The sequence below is a fragment of the Camelus bactrianus genome, chromosome 15 (genome assembly GCF_048773025.1).
Source record: "Camelus bactrianus isolate YW-2024 breed Bactrian camel chromosome 15, ASM4877302v1, whole genome shotgun sequence".
Classification (NCBI taxonomy): Eukaryota; Metazoa; Chordata; class Mammalia; order Artiodactyla; family Camelidae; genus Camelus; species Camelus bactrianus.
Window position 1 is genome coordinate 4,895,184 of NC_133553.1, and position 21,156 is coordinate 4,916,339.

A 21,156-nucleotide genomic window follows, 5' to 3' on the forward strand; every position below is an offset into this window, starting at 1 on the left:
CCCAACAAGCTAGCTGAAGGACGGCTTTCACACACACTTATCTCTCAGAACTGAGCAAGTGGAGAGACGTTCGTTCATCTATCACCAAGGGAACGGGTTGCATGAGACACTTTTTCTCTGCTTTCTCAGTCTGTTTCCCAGTGCCGGTTTGAAGTTCCTGCAGTTTTCACTGTAAAACCGAGTTGGAGCTTGTACCTCCCCATATATATGTATGGAATGGAGTTTGCAACTGAAAAGAAACTTGGTGTTCCCAACAAGCTAGCTGAAGGACGGCTTTCACACACACTTATCTCTCAGAACTGAGCAAGTGGAGAGACGTTCGTTCATCTAGCACCAAGGGAACGGTTTGCAGGAGACACTTTTTCTCTGTTTTCTCAGTCTATTTCTTAGTGCCGGTTTCAAGTTCCTGCAGTTTTCACTGTAAAACCGAGTTGGAGCTTGTACCTCCCCATATATATGTATGGAATGGAGTTTGCAACTGAAAAGAAACTTTGTGTTCCCAACAAGCTAGCTGAAGGACGGCTTTCACACACACTTATCTCTCAGAACTTAGCAAGTGGAGAGACGTTCGTTCATCTAGCACCAAGTGAACGGGTTGCAGGAGACACTTTTTCTCTGCTTTCTCAGTCTATTTCCTAGTGCCGGTTTGAAGTTCCTGCAGTTTGCACTGTAAAACCGAGTTGGAGCTTGTACCTCCCTTTTATATGTATGGAATGGAGTTTGCAACTGAAAAGAAACTTTGTGTTCCCAACAAGCTAGCTGAAGGACGGCTTTCACACACACTTATCTCTCAGAACTGAGCAAGTGGAGAGACGTTCGTTCATCTAGCACCAAGGGAACGGGTTGCAGGAGACACTTTTTCTCTGCTTTCTCAGTCTATTTCTTAGTGCCGGTTTCAAGTTCCTGCAGTTTTCACTGTAAAACCGATTTGGAGCTTGTACCTCCCCATATATATGTATGGAATGGAGTTTGCAACTGAAAAGAAACTTTGTGTTCCCAACAAGCTAGGTGAAGGACGGTTTTCACACACACAGTTATCTCTCAGAACTGAGCAAGTGGAGAGACGTTCGTTCATCTATCACCAAGGGAACGGGTTGCAGGAGACACTTTTTCTCTGTTTCTCAGTCTGTTTCCTAGTGCCGGTTTGAAGTTCCTGCAGTTTTCACTGTAAAACCGAGTTGGAGCTTGTACCTCCCCATATATATGTATGGAATGGAGTTTGCAACTGAAAAGAAACTTGGTGTTCCCAACAAGCTAGCTGAAGGACGGCTTTCACACACACTTATCTCTCAGAACTGAGCAAGTGGAGAGACGTTCGTTCATCTAGCACCAAGGGAACGGTTTCAGGAGACACTTTTTCTCTGCATTCTCAGTCTATTTCTTAGTGCCGGTTTCAAGTTCCTGCAGTTTTCACTGTAAAACCGAGTTGGAGCTTGTACCTCCCCATATATATGTATGGAATGGAGTTTGCAACTGAAAAGAAACTTTGTGTTCCCAACAAGCTAGCTGAAGGACGGCTTTCACACACACTTATCACTCAGAACTTAGCAAGTGGAGAGACGTTCGTTCATCTAGCACCAAGTGAACGGGTTGCAGGAGACACTTTTTCTCTGCTTTCTCAGTCTATTTCCTAGTGCCGGTTTGAAGTTCCTGCAGTTTGCACTGTAAAACCGAGTTGGAGCTTGTACCTCCCATATATATGTATGGAATGGAGTTTGCAACTGAAAAGAAACTTTGTGTTCCCAACAAGCTAGCTGAAGGACGGCTTTCACACACACTTATCTCTCAGAACTGAGCAAGTGGAGAGACGTTCGTTCATCTAGCACCAAGGGAACGGGTTGCAGGAGACACTTTTTCTCTGCTTTCTCAGTCTGTTTCCTAGTGCCGGTTTGAAGTTCCTGCAGTTTTCACTGTAAAACCGAGTTGGAGCTTGTACCTCCCCATATATATGTATGGAATGGAGTTTGCAACTGAAAAGAAACTTTGTGTTCCCAACAAGCTAGGTGAAGGACGGCTTTCACACACACTTACCTCTCAGAACTGAGCAAGTGGAGAGACGTTCGTTCATCTATCACCAAGGGAACGGGTTGCAGGAGACACTTTTTCTCTGCTTTCTCAGTCTATTTCCTAGTGCCGGTTTGAAGTTCCTGCAGTTTTCACTGTAAAACCGAGTTGGAGCTTGTACCTCCCCATATATATGTATGAAATGGAGTTTGCAACTGAAAAGAAACTTTGTGTTCCCAACAAGCTAGCTGAAGGACGGCTTTCACACACACTTATCTCTCAGAACTGAGCAAGTGGAGAGACGTTCGTTCATCTAGCACCAAGGGAACGGGTTGCAGGACACACTTTTTCTCTGCTTTCTCAGTCTGTTTCCTAGTGCCGTTTTGAAGTTCCTGCAGTTTTCACTGTAAAACCGAGTTGGAGCTTGTACCTCCCATATATATGTATGGAATGGAGTTTGCAACTGAAAAGAAACTTTGTGTTCCCAACAAGCTAGCTGAAGGAAGGCTTTCAAACACACTTATCTCTCAGAATTGAGCAAGTGGAGAGACGTTCGTTCATCTATCACCAAGGGAACGGGTTGCATGAGACACTTTTTCTCTGCTTTCTCAGTCTGTTTCCTAGTGCCGGTTTGAAGTTCCTGCAGTTTTCACTGTAAAACCGAGTTGGAGCTTGTACCTCCCCATATATATGTATGGAATGGAGTTTGCAACTGAAAAGAAACTTTGTGTTCCCAACAAGCTAGCTGAAGGACGGCTTTCACACACACTTATCTCTCAGAACTGAGCAAGTGGAGAGACGTTCGTTCATCTAGCACCAAGGGAACGGGTTGCAGGACACACTTTTTCTCTGCTTTCTCAGTCTATTTCCTAGTGCCGGTTTGAAGTTCCTGCAGTTTTCACTGTAAAACCGAGTTGGAGCTTGTACCTCCCCATATATATGTATGGAATGGAGTTTGCAACTGAAAAGAAACTTTGTGTTCCCAACAAGCTAGCTGAAGGACGGCTTTCACACACACTTATCTCTCAGAACTGAGCAAGTGGAGAGACGTTCGTTCATCTAGCACCAAGGGAACGGGTTGCAGGAGACACTTTTTCTCTGCTTTCTCATTCTATTTCCTAGTGCCGGTTTGAAGTTCCTGCAGTTTTCACTGTAAAACCGAGTTGGAGCTTGTACCTCCCCATATATATGTAAGGAATGGAGTTTGCAACTGAAGAGAAACTTGGTGTTCCCAACAAGCTAGCTGAAGGACGGCTTTCAAACACACTTATCTCTCAGAACTGAGCAAGTGGAGAGACGTTCGTTCATCTATCACCAAGGGAACGGGTTGCATGAGACACTTTTTCTCTGCTTTCTCAGTCTGTTTCCTAGTGCCGGTTTGAAGTTCCTGCAGTTTTCACTGTAAAACCGAGTTGGAGCTTGTACCTCCCCATATATATGTATGGAATGGAGTTTGCAATTGAAAAGAAACTTGGTGTTCCCAACAAGCTAGGTGAAGGACGGCTTTCACACACACTTATCTCTCAGAACTGAGCAAGTGGAGAGACGTTCGTTCATCTAGCACCAAGGGAACGGGTTGCAGGAGACACTTTTTCTCTGATTTCTCAGTCTGTTTCCTAGTGCCGGTTTGAAGTTCCTGCAGTTTTCACTGTAAAACCGAGTTGGAGCTTGTACCTCCCATATATATGTATGGAATGGAGTTTGAAACTGAAAAGAAACTTGGTGTTCCCAACAAGCTAGCTGAAGGACGGCTTTCACACACACTTATCTCTCAGAACTGAGCAAGTGGAGAGACTTTCGTTCATCTAGCACCAAGGGAACGGGTTGCAGGAGACACTTTTTCTCTGCTTTCTCAGTCTATTTCCTCATGCCGGTTTCAAGTTCCTGCAGTTTTCACTGTAAAACCGAGTTGGAGCTTGTACCTCCCCATATATATGTATGGAATTGTGTTTGCAACTGAAAAGAAACTTTGTGTTCCCAACAAGCTAGCTGAAGGACGGCTTTCACACACACTTATCTCCCAGAACTTAGCAAGTGGAGAGACGTTCGTTCATCTATCACCAAGGGAATGGGTTGCAGGAGACACTTTTTCTCTGCTTTCTCAGTCTATTTCCTAGTGCCGGTTTGAAGTTCCTGCAGTTTTCACTGTAAAACCGAGTTGGAGCTTGTACCTCCCCATATATATGTATGGAATGGAGTTTGCAACTGAAAAGAAACTTTGTGTTCCCAACCAGCTAGCTGAAGGACGGCTTTCACACACACTTATCTCTCAGAACTGAGCAAGTGGAGAGACGTTCGTTCATCTAGCACCAAGGGAACAGGTTGCAGGAGACACTTTTTCTCTGCTTTCTCAGTCTGTTTCCTAGTGCCGGTTTGAAGTTCCTGCAGTTTTCACTGTAAAACCGAGTTGGAGCTTGTACCTTCGCATATATATGTATGGAATGGAGTTTGCAACTGAAAAGAAACTTTGTGTTCCCAACAAGCTAGCTGAAGGACGGCTTTCACACACACTTATCTCTCAGAACTGCGCAAGTGGAGAGACTTTCGTTCATCTAGCACCAAGGGAACGGGTTGCAGGAGACACTTTTTCTCTGCTTTCTCAGACTGTTTCCTAGTGCCGGTTTGAAGTTCCTGCAGTTTTCACTGTAAAACCGAGTTGGAGCTTGTACCTCCCCATATATATGTATGGAATGGAGTTTGCAACTGAAAAGAAACTTTGTGTTCCCAAAAAGCTAGCTGAAGGACGGCTTTCACACACACTTATCTCTCAGAACTGAGCAAGTGGAGAGACGTTCGTTCATCTAGCACCAAGGGAACGGGTTGCAGGAGACACTTTTTCTCTGCTTTCTCAGTCTGTTTGCTAGTGCCGGTTTGAAGTTCCTGCAGTTTTCACTGTAAACCCGAGTTGGAGCTTGTACCTCCCCATATATATGTATGGAATGGAGTTTGCAACTGAAAAGAAACTTTGTGTTCCCAACAAGCTAGCTGAAGGACGGCTTTCACAGACACTTATCTCTCAGAACTGAGCAAGTGGAGAGACGTTCGTTCATCTATCACCAAGGGAACGGGTTGCATGAGACAGTTTTTCTCTGCTTTCTCAGTCTGTTTCCTAGTGCCGGTTTGAAGTTCCTGCAGTTTTCACTGGAAAACCGAATTGGAGCTTGTACCTCCCATATATATGTATGGAATGGAGTTTGCAACTGAAAAGAAACTTTGTGTTCCCAACAAGCTAGCTGAAGGAAGGCTTTCAAACACACTTATCTCTCAGAATTGAGCAAGTGGAGAGACGTTCGTTCATCTATCACCAAGGGAACGGGTTGCATGAGACACTTTTTCTGTGCTTTCTCAGTCTGTTTCCTAGTGCCGGTTTGAAGTTCCTGCAGTTTTCACTGTAAAACCGAGTTGGAGCTTGTACCTCCCCATATATATGTATGGAATGGAGTTTGCAACTGAAAAGAAACTTTGTGTTCCCAACAAGCTAGCTGAAGGATGGCTTTCACACACACTTATCTCTCAGAACTGAGCAAGTGGAGAGAATTTCGTTCATCTAGCACCAAGGGAACGGGTTGCAGGAGACACTTTTTCTCTGCTTTCTCAGTCTATTTCCTAATGCCGGTTTCAAGTTCCTGCAGTTTTCACTGTAAAACCGAGTTGGAGCTTGTACCTCCCCATATATATGTATGGAATGGTGTTTGCAACTGAAAAGAAACTTTGTGTTCCCAACAAGCTAGCTGAAGGACGGCTTTCACACACACTTATCTCTCAGAACTTAGCAAGTGGAGAGACGTTCGTTCATCTAGCACCAAGGGAATGGGTTGCAGGAGACACTTTTTCTCTGCTTTCTCAGTCTATTTCCTAGTGCCGGTTTGAAGTTCCTGCAGTTTTCACTGTAAAACCGAGTTGGAGCTTGTACCTCCCATATATATGTATGGAATGGAGTTTGCAACTGAAAAGAAACTTTGTGTTCCCAACCAGCTAGCTGAAGGACGGCTTTCACACACACTTATCTCTCAGAACTGAGCAAGTGGAGAGACGTTCGTTCATCTAGCACCAAGGGAACAGGTTGCAGGAGACACTTTTTCTCTGCTTTCTCAGTCTGTTTCCTAGTGCCGGTTTGAAGTTCCTGCAGTTTTCACTGTAAAACCGAGTTGGAGCTTGTACCTTCGCATATATATGTATGGAATGGAGTTTGCAACTGAAAAGAAACTTTGTGTTCCCAACAAGCTAGCTGAAGGACGGCTTTCACACACACTTATCTCTCAGAACTGCGCAAGTGGAGAGACGTTCATTCATCTAGCACCAAGGGAACGGGTTGCAGGAGACACTTTTTCTCTGCTTTCTCAGGCTGTTTCCTAGTGCCGGTTTGAAGTTCCTGCAGTTTTCACTGTAAAACCGAGTTGGAGCTTGTACCTCCCCATATATATGTATGGAATGGAGTTTGCAACTGAAAAGAAACTTTGTGTTCCCAACAAGCTAGCTGAAGGACGGCTTTCACACACACTTATCTTTCAGAACTGAGCAAGTGGAGAGACGTTCGTTCATCTAGCACCAAAGGAACGGGTTGCAGGAGACACTTTTTCTCTGCTTTCTCAGTCTGTTTGCTAGTGCCGGTTTGAAGTTCCTGCAGTTTTCACTGTAAACCCGAGTTGGAGCTTGTACCTCCCCATATATATGTATGGAATGGAGTTTGCAACTGAAAAGAAACTTTGTGTTCCCAACAAGCTAGCTGAAGGACGGCTTTCACACACACTTATATCTCAGAACTGAGCAAGTGGAGAGACGTTCGTTCATCTAGCACCAAGGGAACGGGTTGCAGGAGACACTTTTTCTCTGCTTTCTCAGGCTGTTTCCTAGTGCCGGTTTGAAGTTCCTGCAGTTTTCACTGTAAAACCGAGTTGGAGCTTGTACCTCCCCATATATATGTATGGAATGGAGTTTGCAACTGAAAAGAAACTTTGTGTTCCCAACAAGCTAGCTGAAGGACGGCTTTCACACACACTTATCTTTCAGAACTGAGCAAGTGGAGAGACGTTCGTTCATCTAGCACCAAAGGAACGGGTTGCAGGAGACACTTTTTCTCTGCTTTCTCAGTCTGTTTGCTAGTGCCGGTTTGAAGTTCCTGCAGTTTTCACTGTAAACCCGAGTTGGAGCTTGTACCTCCCCATATATATGTATGGAATGGAGTTTGCAACTGAAAAGAAACTTTGTGTTCCCAACAAGCTAGCTGAAGGACGGCTTTCACACACACTTATCTCTCAGAACTGAGCAAGTGGAGAGACGTTCGTTCATCTAGCACCAAGGGAACGGGTTGCAGGACACACTTTTTCTCTGCTTTCTCAGTCTATTTCCTAGTGCCGGTTTGAAGTTCCTGCAGTTTTCACTGTAAAACCGAGTTGGAGCTTGTACCTCCCCATATATATGTAAGGAATGGAGTTTGCAACTGAAGAGAAACTTTGTGTTCCCAACAAGCTAGCTGAAGGACGGCTTTCACACACACTTATCTCTCAGAACTGAGCAAGTGGAGAGACGTTCGTTCATCTAGCACCAAGGGAACGGGTTGCAGGAGACACTTTTTCTCTGCTTTCTCAGTCTGTTTCCTAGGGCCGGTTTGAAGTTCCTGCAGTTTTCACTGTAAAACCGAGTTGGAGCTTGTACCTACCATATATATGTATGGAATGGAGTATGCAACTGAAAAGAAACTTGGTGTTCCCAACAAGCTAGCTGAAGGACGGCTTTCAAACACACTTATCTCTCAGAACTGAGCAAGTGGAGAGACGTTCGTTCATCTATCACCAAGGGAACGGGTTGCATGAGACACTTTTTCTCTGCTTTCTCAGTCTGTTTCCTAGTGCCGGTTTGAAGTTCCTGCAGTTTTCACTGTAAAACCGAGTTGGAGCTTGTACCTCCCCATATATATGTATGGAATGGAGTTTGCAACTGAAAAGAAACTTGGTGTTCCCAACAAGCTAGGTGAAGGACGGCTTTCACACACACTTATCTCTCAGAACTGAGCAAGTGGAGAGACGTTCGTTCATCTAGCACCAAGGGAACGGGTTGCAGGAGACACTTTTTCTCTGATTTCTCAGTCTGTTTCCTAGTGCCGGTTTGAAGTTCCTGCAGTTTTCACTGTAAAACCGAGTTGGAGCTTGTACCTCCCATATATATGTATGGAATGGAGTTTGCAACTGAAAAGAAACTTGGTGTTCCCAACAAGCTAGCTGAAGGACGGCTTTCACACACACTTATCTCTCAGAACTGAGCAAGTGGAGAGACTTTCGTTCATCTAGCACCAAGGGAACGGGTTGCAGGAGACACTTTTTCTCTGCTTTCTCAGTCTATTTCCTCATGCCGGTTTCAAGTTCCTGCAGTTTTCACTGTAAAACCGAGTTGGAGCTTGTACCTCCCCATATATATGTATGGAATGGTGTTTGCAACTGAAAAGAAACTTTGTGTTCCCAACAAGCTAGCTGAAGGACGGCTTTCACACACACTTATCTCCCAGAACTTAGCAAGTGGAGAGACGTTCGTTCATCTATCACCAAGGGAATGGGTTGCAGGAGACACTTTTTCTCTGCTTTCTCAGTCTATTTCCTAGTGCCGGTTTGAAGTTCCTGCAGTTTTCACTGTAAAACCGAGTTGGAGCTTGTACCTCCCATATATATGTATGGAATGGAGTTTGCAACTGTAAAGAAACATTGTGTTCCCAACCAGCTAGCTGAAGGACGGCTTTCACACACACTTATCTCTCAGAACTGAGCAAGTGGAGAGACGTTCGTTCATCTAGCACCAAGGGAACAGGTTGCAGGAGACACTTTTTCTCTGCTTTCTCAGTCTGTTTCCTAGTGCCGGTTTGAATTTCCTGCAGTTTTCACTGTAAAACCGAGTTGGAGCTTGTACCTTCGCATATATATGTATGGAATGGAGTTTGCAACTGAAAAGAAACTTTGTGTTCCCAACAAGCTAGCTGAAGGATGGCTTTCACACACACTTATCTCTCAGAACTGCGCAAGTGGAGAGACTTTCGTTCATCTAGCACCAAGGGAACGGGTTGCAGGAGACACTTTTTCTCTGCTTTCTCAGTCTGTTTCCTAGTGCCGGTTTGAAGTTCCTGCAGTTTTCACTGTAAAACCGAGTTGGAGCTTGTACCTCCCCATATATATGTATGGAATGGAGTTTGCAACTGAAAAGAAACTTTGTGTTCCCAACAAGCTAGGTGAAGGACGGCTTTCACACACACTTATCTCTCAGAACTGAGCAAGTGGAGAGACGTTCGTTCATCTAGCACCAAGGGAACGGGTTGCAGGAGACACTTTTTCTCTGCTTTCTCAGTCTGTTTGCTAGTGCCGGTTTGAAGTTCCTGCAGTTTTCACTGTAAACCCGAGTTGGAGCTTGTACCTCCCCATATATATGTATGGAATGGAGTTGGCAACTGAAAAGAAACTATGTGTTCCCAACAAGCTAGCTGAAGGACGGCTTTCACACACACTTATCTCTCAGAACTGAGCAAGTGGAGAGACGTTCGTTCATCTAGCACCAAGGGAACGGGTTGCATGAGACAGTTTTTCTCTGCTTTCTCAGTCTGTTTCCTAGTGCCGGTTTGAAGTTCCTGCAGTTTTCACTGGAAAACCGAATTGGAGCTTGTACCTCCCCATATATATGTATGGAATGGAGTTTGCAACTGAAAAGAAACTTGGTGTTCTCAACAAGCTAGCTGAAGGACGGCTTTCACACACACTTATCTCTCAGAACTGAGCAAGTGGAGAGACGTTCGTTCATCTATCACCAAGGGAACGGGTTGCAGGAGACACTTTTTCTCTGCTTTCTCAGTCTATTTCCTAGTGCCGGTTTGAAGTTCCTGCAGTTTTCACTGTAAAACCGAGTTGGAGCTTGTACCTCCCCATATATATGTATGGAATGTAGTTTGCAACTGAAGAGAAACTTTGTGTTCGCAACAAGCTAGCTGAAGGACGGCTTTCACACACACTTATCTCTCAGAACTGAGCAAGTGGAGAGACGTTCGTTCACCTAGCACCAAGGGAACGGGTTGCAGGAGACACATTTTCTCTGCTTTCTCAGTCTGTTTCCTAGTGCCGGATTGAAGTTCCTGCAGTTTTCACTGTAAAACCGAGTTGGAGCTTGTACCTACCATATATATGTATGGAATGGAGTTTGCAACTGAAAAGAAACTTTGTGTTCCCAACAAGCTAGCTGAAGGACGGCTTTCAAACACACTTATCTCTCAGAACTGAGCAAGTGGAGAGACGTTCGTTCATCTATCACCAAGGGAACGGGTTGCATGAGACACTTTTTCTCTGCTTTCTCAGTCTGTTTCCTAGTGCCGGTTTGAAGTTCCTGCAGTTTTCACTGTAAAACCGAGTTGGAGCTTGTACCTCCCCATATATATGTATGGAATGGAGTTTGCAACTGAAAAGAAACTTGGTGTTCCCAACAAGCTAGGTGAAGGACGGCTTTCACACACACTTATCTCTCAGAACTGAGCAAGTGGAGAGACGTTCGTTCATCTAGCACCAAGGGAACGGGTTGCAGGAGACACTTTTTCTCTGATTTCTCAGTCTGTTTCCTAGTGCCGGTTTGAAGTTCCTGCAGTTTTCACTGTAAAACCGAGTTGGAGCTTGTACCTCCCATATATATGTATGGAATGGAGTTTGCAACTGAAAAGAAACTTTGTGTTCCCAACAAGCTAGCTGAAGGAAGGCTTTCAAACACACTTATCTCTCAGAATTGAGCAAGTGGAGAGACGTTCGTTCATCTATCACCAAGGGAACGGGTTGCATGAGACACTTTTTCTCTGCTTTCTCAGTCTGTTTCTTAGTGCCGGTTTGAAGTTCCTGCAGTTTTCACTGTAAAACCGAGTTGGAGCTTGTACCTCCCCATATATATGTATGGAATGGAGTTTGCAACTGAAAAGAAACTTGGTGTTCCCAACAAGCTAGGTGAAGGACGGCTTTCACACACACTTATCTCTCAGAACTGAGCAAGTGGAGAGACGTTCGTTCATCTAGCACCAAGGGAACGGGTTGCAGGAGACACTTTTTCTCTGCTTTCTCAGTCTGTTTCCTAGTGCCGGTTTGAAGTTCCTGCAGTTTTCACTGTAAAACCGAGTTGGAGCTTGTACCTCCCATATATATGTATGGAATGGAGTTTGCAACTGAAAAGAAACTTGGTGTTCCCAACAAGCTAGCTGAAGGACGGCTTTCACACACACTTATCTTTCAGAACTGAGCAAGTGGAGAGACGTTCGTTCATCTAGCACCAAGGGAACGGGTTGCAGGAGACACTTTTTCTCTGCTTTCTCAGTCTGTTTGCTAGTGCCGGTTTGAAGTTCCTGCAGTTTTCACTGTAAACCCGAGTTGGAGCTTGTACCTCCCATATATATGTATGGAATGGAGTTTGCAACTGAAAAGAAACTTTGTGTTCCCAACAAGCTAGCTGAAGGACGGCTTTCACACACACTTATCTCTCAGAACTGAGCAAGTGGAGAGACGTTCGTTCATCTAGCACCAAGGGAACGGGTTGCATGAGACAGTTTTTCTCTGCTTTCTCAGTCTGTTTCCTAGTGCCGGTTTGAAGTTCCTGCAGTTTTCACTGTAAAACCGAGTTGGAGCTTGTACCTCCCCATATATATGTATGGAATGGAGTTTGCAACTGAAAAGAAACTTGGTGTTCCCAACAAGCTAGCTGAAGGACGGCTTTCACACACACTTATCTCTCAGAACTGAGCAAGTGGAGAGACGTTCGTTCATCTAGCACCAAGGGAACGGTTTGCAGGAGACACTTTTTCTCTGCTTTCTCAGTCTATTTCTTAGTGCCGGTTTCAAGTTCCTGCAGTTTTCACTGTAAAACCGAGTTGGAGCTTGTACCTCCCCATATATATGTATGGAATGGAGTTTGCAACTGAAAAGAAACTTTGTGTTCCCAACAAGCTAGCTGAAGGACGGCTTTCACACACACTTATCTCTCAGAACTTAGCAAGTGGAGAGACGTTCGTTCATCTAGCACCAAGTGAACGGGTTGCAGGAGACACTTTTTCTCTGCTTTCTCAGTCTATTTCCTAGTGCCGGTTTGAAGTTCCTGCAGTTTGCACTGTAAAACCGAGTTGGAGCTTGTACCTCCCATATATATGTATGGAATGGAGTTTGCAACTGAAAAGAAACTTTGTGTTCCCAACAAGCTAGCTGAAGGACGGCTTTCACACACACTTATCTCTCAGAACTGAGCAAGTGGAGAGACGTTCGTTCATCTAGCACCAAGGGAACGGGTTGCAGGAGACACTTTTTCTCTGCTTTCTCAGTCTGTTTCCTAGTGCCGGTTTGAAGTTCCTGCAGTTTTCACTGTAAAACCGAGTTGGAGCTTGTACCTCCCCATATATATGTATGGAATGGAGTTTGCAACTGAAAAGAAACTTTGTGTTCCCAACAAGCTAGCTGAAGGACGGCTTTCACGCACACTTATCTCTCAGAACTGAGCAAGTGGAGAGACGTTCGTTCATCTATCACCAAGGGAACGGGTTGCAGGAGACACTTTTTCTCTACTTTCTCAGTCTATTTCCTAGTGCCGGTTTGAAGTTCCTGCAGTTTTCACTGTAAAACCGAGTTGGAGCTTGTACCTCCCCATATATATGTATGGAATGGAGTTTGCAACTGAAAAGAAACTTTGTGTTCCCAACAAGCTAGCTGAAGGACGGCTTTCACACACACTTATCTCTCAGAACTGAGCAAGTGGAGAGACGTTCGTTCATCTAGCACCAAGGGAACGGGTTGCAGGACACACTTTTTCTCTGCTTTCTCAGTCTATTTCCTAGTGCCGGTTTGAAGTTCCTGCAGTTTTCACTGTAAAACCGAGTTGGAGCTTGTACCTCCCCATATATATGTATGGAATGGAGTTTGCAACTGAAGAGAAACTTTGTGTTCCCAACAAGCTAGCTGAAGGACGGCTTTCACACACACTTATCTCTCAGAACTGAGCAAGTGGAGAGACGTTCGTTCATCTAGCACCAAGGGAACGGGTTGCAGGAGACACATTTTCTCTGCTTTCTCAGTCTGTTTCCTAGTGCCGGATTGAAGTTCCTGCAGTTTTCACTGTAAAACCGAGTTGGAGCTTGTACCTACCATATATATGTATGGAATGGAGTTTGCAACTGAAAAGAAACTTGGTGTTCCCAACAAGCTAGCTGAAGGACGGCTTTCAAACACACTTATCTCTCAGAACTGAGCAAGTGGAGAGACGTTCGTTCATCTATCACCAAGGGAACGGGTTGCATGAGACACTTTTTCTCTGCTGTCTCAGTCTGTTTCCTAGTGCCGGTTTGAAGTTCCTGCAGTTTTCACTGTAAACCCGAGTTGGAGCTTGTACCTCCCCATATATATGTATGGAATGGAGTTTGCAACTGAAAAGAAACTTGGTGTTCCCAACAAGCTAGGTGAAGGACGGCTTTCACACACACTTATCTCTCAGAACTGAGCAAGTGGAGAGACGTTCGTTCATCTAGCACCAAGGGAACGGGTTGCAGGAGACACTTTTTCTCTGCTTTCTCAGTCTGTTTCCTAGTGCCGGTTTGAAGTTCCTGCAGTTTTCACTGTAAAACCGAGTTGGAGCTTGTACCTCCCATATATATGTATGGAATGGAGTTTGCAACTGAAAAGAAACTTGGTGTTCCCAACAAGCTAGCTGAAGGACGGCTTTCACACACACTTATCTCTCAGAACTGAGCAAGTGGAGAGACTTTCGTTCATCTAGCACCAAGGGAACGGGTTGCAGGAGACACTTTTTCTCTGCTTTCTCAGTCTATTTCCTAATGCCGGTTTCAAGTTCCTGCAGTTTTCACTGTAAAACCGAGTTGGAGCTTGTACCTCCCCATATATATGTATGGAATGGTGTTTGCAACTGAAAAGAAACTTTGTGTTCCCAACAAGCTAGCTGAAGGACGGCTTTCACACACACTTATCTCTCAGAACTTAGCAAGTGGAGAGACGTTCGTTCATCTATCACCAAGGGAATGGGTTGCAGGAGACACTTTTTCTCTGCTTTCTCAGTCTATTTCCTAGTGCCGGTTTGAAGTTCCTGCAGTTTTCACTGTAAAACCGAGTTGGAGCTTGTACCTCCCATATATATGTATGGAATGGAGTTTGCAACTGTAAAGAAACTTTGTGTTCCCAACCAGCTAGCTGAAGGACGGCTTTCACACACACTTATCTCTCAGAACTGAGCAAGTGGAGAGACGTTCGTTCATCTAGCACCAAGGGAACAGGTTGCAGGAGACACTTTTTCTCTGCTTTCTCAGTCTGTTTCCTAGTGCCGGTTTGAAGTTCCTGCAGTTTTCACTGTAAAACCGAGTTGGAGCTTGTACCTTCGCAAATATATGTATGGAATGGAGTTTGCAACTGAAAAGAAACTTTGTGTTCCCAACAAGCTAGCTGAAGGACGGCTTTCACACACACTAATCTCTCAGAACTGCGCAAGTGGAGAGACTTTCGTTCATCTAGCACCAAGGGAACGGGTTGCAGGAGACACTTTTTCTCTGCTTTCTCAGTCTGTTTCCTAGTGCCGGTTTGAAGTTCCTGCAGTTTTCACTGTAAAACCGAGTTGGAGCTTGTACCTCCCCATATATATGTATGGAATGGAGTTTGCAACTGAAAAGAAACTTTGTGTTCCCAACAAGCTAGCTGAAGGACGGCTTTCACACACACTTATCTCTCAGAACTGAGCAAGTGGAGAGACGTTCGTTCATCTAGCACCAAGGGAACGGGTTGCAGGAGACACTTTTTCTCTGCTTTCTCAGTCTGTTTGCTAGTGCCGGTTTGAAGTTCCTGCAGTTTTCACTGTAAACCCGAGTTGGAGCTTGTACCTCCCCATATATATGTATGGAATGGAGTTTGCAACTGAAAAGAAACTTTGTGTTCCCAACAAGCTATGTGAAGGACGGCTTTCACAGACACTTATCTCTCAGAACTGAGCAAGTGGAGAGACGTTCGTTCATCTATCACCAAGGGAACGGGTTGCATGAGACAGTTTTTCTCAGCTTTCTCAGTCTGTTTCCTAGTGCCGGTTTGAAGTTCCTGCAGTTTTCACTGGAAAACCGAATTGGAGCTTGTACCTCCCCATATATATGTATGGAATGGGGTTTGCAACTGAAAAGAAACTTGGTGTTCTCAACAAGCTAGCTGAAGGACGGCTTTCACACACACTTATCTCTCAGAACTGAGCAAGTGGAGAGACGTTCGTTCATCTAGCACCAAGGGAACGGTTTGCAGGAGACACTTTTTCTCTGCTTTCTCAGTCTATTTCCTAGTGCCGATTTCAAGTTCCTGCAGTTTTCACTGTAAAACCGAGTTGGAGCTTGTACCTCCCCATATATATGTATGGAATGGAGTTTGCAACTGAAAAGAAACTTTGTGTTCCCAACAAGCTAGCTGAAGGACGGCTTTCACACACACTTATCTCTCAGAACTTAGCAAGTGGAGAGACGTTCGTTCATCTAGCACCAAGTGAACGGGTTGCAGGAGACACTTTTTCTCTGCTTTCTCAGTCTATTTCCTAGTGCCGGTTTGAAGTTCCTGCAGTTTTCACTGTAAAACCGAGTTGGAGCTTGTACCTCCCCATATATATGTATGGAATGGAGTTTGCAACTGAAAAGAAACTTTGTGTTCCCAACAAGCTAGCTGAAGGACGGCTTTCACACACACTTATCTCTCAGAACTGAGCAAGTGGAGAGACGTTCGTTCATCTATCACCAAGGGAACGGGTTGCAGGAGACACTTTTTCTCTGCTTTCTCAGTCTATTTCCTAGTGCCGGTTTGAAGTTCCTGCAGTTTTCACTGTAAAACCGAGTTGGAGCTTGTACCTCCCCATATATATGTATGGAATGGAGTTTGCAATTGAAAAGAAACTTTGTGTTCCCAACAAGCTAGGTGAAGGACGGCTTTCACACACACTTATCTCTCAGAACTGAGCAAGTGGAGAGACGTTCGTTCATCTATCACCAAGGGAACGGGTTGCAGGAGACACTTTTTCTCTGCTTTCTCAGTCTATTTCCTAGTGCCGGTTTGAAGTTCCTGCAGTTTTCACTGTAAAACCGAGTTGGAGCTTGTACCTCCCATATATATGTATGGAATGGAGTTTGCAACTGAAAAGAAACTTTGTGTTCCCAACAAGCTAGCTGAAGGACGGCTTTCAAACACACTTATCTCTCAGAACTGAGCAAGTGGAGAGACGTTCGTTCATCTATCACCAAGGGAAAGGGTTGCATGAGACACTTTTTCTCTGCTTTCTCAGTCTATTTCCTAGTGCCGGTTTGAAGTTCCTGCAGTTTTCACTGTAAAACCGAGTTGGAGCTTGTACCTCCCCATATATATGTATGGAATGGAGTTTGCAACTGAAAAGAAACTTGGTGTTCCCAACAAGCTAGCTGAAGGACGGCTTTCACACACACTTATCTCTCAGAACTGAGCAAGTGGAGAGACTTTCGTTCATCTAGCACCAAGGGAACGGGTTGCAGGAGACACTTTTTCTCTGCTTTCTCAGTCTATTTCCTATTGCCGGTTTCAAGTTCCTGCAGTTTTCACTGTAAAACCGAGTTGGAGCTTGTACCTCCCCATATATATGTATGGAATGGAGTTTGCAACTGAAAAGAAACTTTGTGTTCCCAACAAGCTAGCTGAAGGACGGCTTTCACACACACTTATCTCTCAGAACTGAGCAAGTGGAGAGACGTTCGTTCATCTAGCACCAAGGGAACGGGTTGCAGGAGACACTTTTTCTCTGCTTTCTCATTCTGTTTCCTAGTGCCGGTTTGAAGTTCCTGCAGTTTTCACTGTAAAACCGAGTTGGAGCTTGTACCTCCCATATATATGTATGGAATGGAGTTTGCAACTGAAAAGAAACTTTGTGTTCCCAACAAGCTAGCTGAAGGACGGCTTTAAAACACACTTATCTCTCAGAACTGAGCAAGTGGAGAGACGTTCGTTCATCTATCACCAAGGGAACGGGTTGCATGAGACACTTTTTCTCTGCTTTCTCAGTCTGTTTCCTAGTGCCGGTTTGAAGTTCCTGCAGTTTTCACTGTAAAACCGAGTTGGAGCTTGTACCTCCCCATATATATGTATGGAATGGAGTTTGCAACTGAAAAGAAACTTGGTGTTCCCAACAAGCTAGCTGAAGGACGGCTTTCACACACACTTATCTCTCAGAACTGAGCAAGTGGAGAGACTTTCGTTCATCTAGCACCAAGGGAACGGGTTGCAGGAGACACTTTTTCTCTGCTTTCTCAGTCTATTTCCTAATGCCGGTTTCAAGTTCCTGCAGTTTTCACTGTAAAACCGAGTTGGAGCTTGTACCTCCCCATATATATGTATGGAATGGTGTTTGCAACTGAAAAGAAACTTTGTGTTCCCAACAAGCTAGGTGAAGGACGGCTTTCACACACACTTATCTCTCAGAACTGAGCAAGTGGAGAGACGTTCGTTCATCTATCACCAAGGGAACGGGTTGCATGAGACACTTTTTCTCTGCTTTCTCAGTCTGTTTCTTAGTGCCGGTTTGAAGTTCCTGCAGTTTTCACTGTAAAACCGAGTTGGAGCTTGTACCTCCCCATATATATGTATGGAATGGAGTTTGCAACTGAAAAGAAACTTGGTGTTCCCAACAAGCTAGGTGAAGGACGGCTTTCACACACACTTATCTCTCAGAACTGAGCAAGTGGAGAGACGTTCGTTCATCTAGCACCAAGGGAACGGGTTGCAGGAGACACTTTTTCTCTGCTTTCTCAGTCTGTTTCCTAGTGCCGGTTTGAAGTTCCTGCAGTTTTCACTGTAAAACCGAGTTGGAGCTTGTACCTCCCATATATATGTATGGAATGGAGTTTGCAACTGAAAAGAAACTTGGTGTTCCCAACAAGCTAGCTGAAGGACGGCTTTCACACACACTTATCTTTCAGAACTGAGCAAGTGGAGAGACGTTCGTTCATCTAGCACCAAGGGAACGGGTTGCAGGAGACACTTTTTCTCTGCTTTCTCAGTCTGTTTGCTAGTGCCGGTTTGAAGTTCCTGCAGTTTTCACTGTAAACCCGAGTTGGAGCTTGTACCTCCCATATATATGTATGGAATGGAGTTTGCAACTGAAAAGAAACTTTGTGTTCCCAACAAGCTAGCTGAAGGACGGCTTTCACACACACTTATCTCTCAGAACTGAGCAAGTGGAGAGACGTTCGTTCATCTAGCACCAAGGGAACGGGTTGCAGGAGACACTTTTTCTCTGCTTTCTCAGTCTGTTTCCTAGTGCCGGTTTGAAGTTCCTGCAGTTTTCACTGTAAAACCGAGTTGGAGCTTGTACCTCCCCATATATATGTATGGAATGGAGTTTGCAACTGAAAAGAAACTTGGTGTTCCCAACAAGCTAGCTGAAGGACGGCTTTCACACACACTTATCTCTCAGAACTGAGCAAGTGGAGAGACGTTCGTTCATCTATCACCAAGGGAACGGGTTGCATGAGACACTTTTTCTCTGCTTTCTCAGTCTGTTTCTTAGTGCCGGTTTGAAGTTCCTGCAGTTTTCACTGTAAAACCGAGTTGGAGCTTGTACCTCCCCATATATATGTATGGAATGGAGTTTGCAACTGAAAAGAAACTTGGTGTTCCCAACAAGCTAGGTGAAGGACGGCTTTCACACACACTTATCTCTCAGAACTGAGCAAGTGGAGAGACGTTCGTTCATCTAGCACCAAGGGAACGGGTTGCAGGAGACACTTTTTCTCTGCTTTCTCAGTCTGTTTCCTAGTGCCGGTTTGAAGTTCCTGCAGTTTTCACTGTAAAACCGAGTTGGAGCTTGTACCTCCCATATATATGTATGGAATGGAGTTTGCAACTGAAAAGAAACTTGGTGTTCCCAACAAGCTAGCTGAAGGACGGCTTTCACACACACTTATCTTTCAGAACTGAGCAAGTGGAGAGACGTTCGTTCATCTAGCACCAAGGGAACGGGTTGCAGGAGACACTTTTTCTCTGCTTTCTCAGTCTGTTTGCTAGTGCCGGTTTGAAGTTCCTGCAGTTTTCACTGTAAACCCGAGTTGGAGCTTGTACCTCCCATATATATGTATGGAATGGAGTTTGCAACTGAAAAGAAACTTTGTGTTCCCAACAAGCTAGCTGAAGGACGGCTTTCACACACACTTATCTCTCAGAACTGAGCAAGTGGAGAGACGTTCGTTCATCTAGCACCAAGGGAACGGGTTGCATGAGACAGTTTTTCTCTGCTTTCTCAGTCTGTTTCCTAGTGCCGGTTTGAAGTTCCTGCAGTTTTCACTGTAAAACCGAGTTGGAGCTTGTACCTCCCCATATATATGTATGGAATGGAGTTTGCAACTGAAAAGAAACTTGGTGTTCCCAACAAGCTAGCTGAAGGACGGCTTTCACACACACTTATCTCTCAGAACTGAGCAAGTGGAGAGACGTTCGTTCATCTAGCACCAAGGGAACGGTTTGCAGGAGACACTTTTTCTCTGCTTTCTCAGTCTATTTCTTAGTGCCGGTTTCAAGTTCCTGCAGTTTTCACTGTAAAACCGAGTTGGAGCTTGTACCTCCCCATATATATGTATGGAATGGAGTTTGCAACTGAAAAGAAACTTTGTGTTCCCAACAAGCTAGCTGAAGGACGGCTTTCACACACACTTATCTCTCAGAACTTAGCAAGTGGAGAGACGTTCGTTCATCTAGCACCAAGTGAACGGGTTGCAGGAGACACTTTTTCTCTGCTTTCTCAGTCTATTTCCTAGTGCCGGTTTGAAGTTCCTGCAGTTTGCACTGTAAAACCGAGTTGGAGCTTGTACCTCCCATATATATGTATGGAATGGAGTTTGCAACTGAAAAGAAACTTTGTGTTCCCAACAAGCTAGCTGAAGGACGGCTTTCACACACACTTATCTCTCAGAACTGAGCAAGTGGAGAGACGTTCGTTCATCTAGCACCAAGGGAACGGGTTGCAGGAGACACTTTTTCTCTGCTTTCTCAGTCTGTTTCCTAGTGCCGGTTTGAAGTTCCTGCAGTTTTCACTGTAAAACCGAGTTGGAGCTTGTACCTCCCCATATATATGTATGGAATGGAGTTTGCAACTGAAAAGAAACTTTGTGTTCCCAACAAGCTAGCTGAAGGACGGCTTTCACACACACTTATCTCTCAGAACTGAGCAAGTGGAGAGACGTTCGTTCATCTAGCACCAAGGGAACGGGTTGCAGGACACACTTTTTCTCTGCTTTCTCAGTCTATTTCCTAGTGCCGGTTTGAAGTTCCTGCAGTTTTCACTGTAAAACCGAGTTGGAGCTTGTACCTCCCCATATATATGTATGGAATGGAGTTTGCAACTGAAGAGAAACTTTGTGTTCCCAACAAGCTAGCTGAAGGACGGCTTTCACACACACTTATCTCTCAGAACTGAGCAAGTGGAGAGACGTTCGTTCATCTAGCACCAAGGGAACGGGTTGCAGGAGACACATTTTCTCTGCTTTCTCAGTCTGTTTCCTAGTGCCGGATTGAAGTTCCTGCAGTTTTCACTGTAAAACCGAGTTGGAGCTTGTACCTACCATATATATGTATGGAATGGAGTTTGCAACTGAAAAGAAACTTGGTGTTCCCAACAAGCTAGCTGAAGGACGGCTTTCAAACACACTTATCTCTCAGAACTGAGCAAGTGGAGAGACGTTCGTTCATCTAGCACCAAGGGAACGGGTTGCATGAGACACTTTTTCTCTGCTTTCTCAGTCTGTTTCCTAGTGCCGGTTTGAAGTTCCTGCAGTTTTCACTGTAAACCCGAGTTGGAGCTTGTACCTCCCCATATATATGTATGGAATGGAGTTTGCAACTGAAAAGAAACTTGGTGTTCCCAACAAGCTAGGTGAAGGACGGCTTTCACACACACTTATCTCTCAGAACTGAGCAAGTGGAGAGACGTTCGTTCATCTAGCACCAAGGGAACGGGTTGCAGGAGACACTTTTTCTCTGCTTTCTCAGTCTGTTTCCTAGTGCCGGTTTGAAGTTCCTGCAGTTTTCACTGTAAAACCGAGTTGGAGCTTGTACCTCCCATATATATGTATGGAATGGAGTTTGCAACTGAAAAGAAACTTGGTGTTCCCAACAAGCTAGCTGA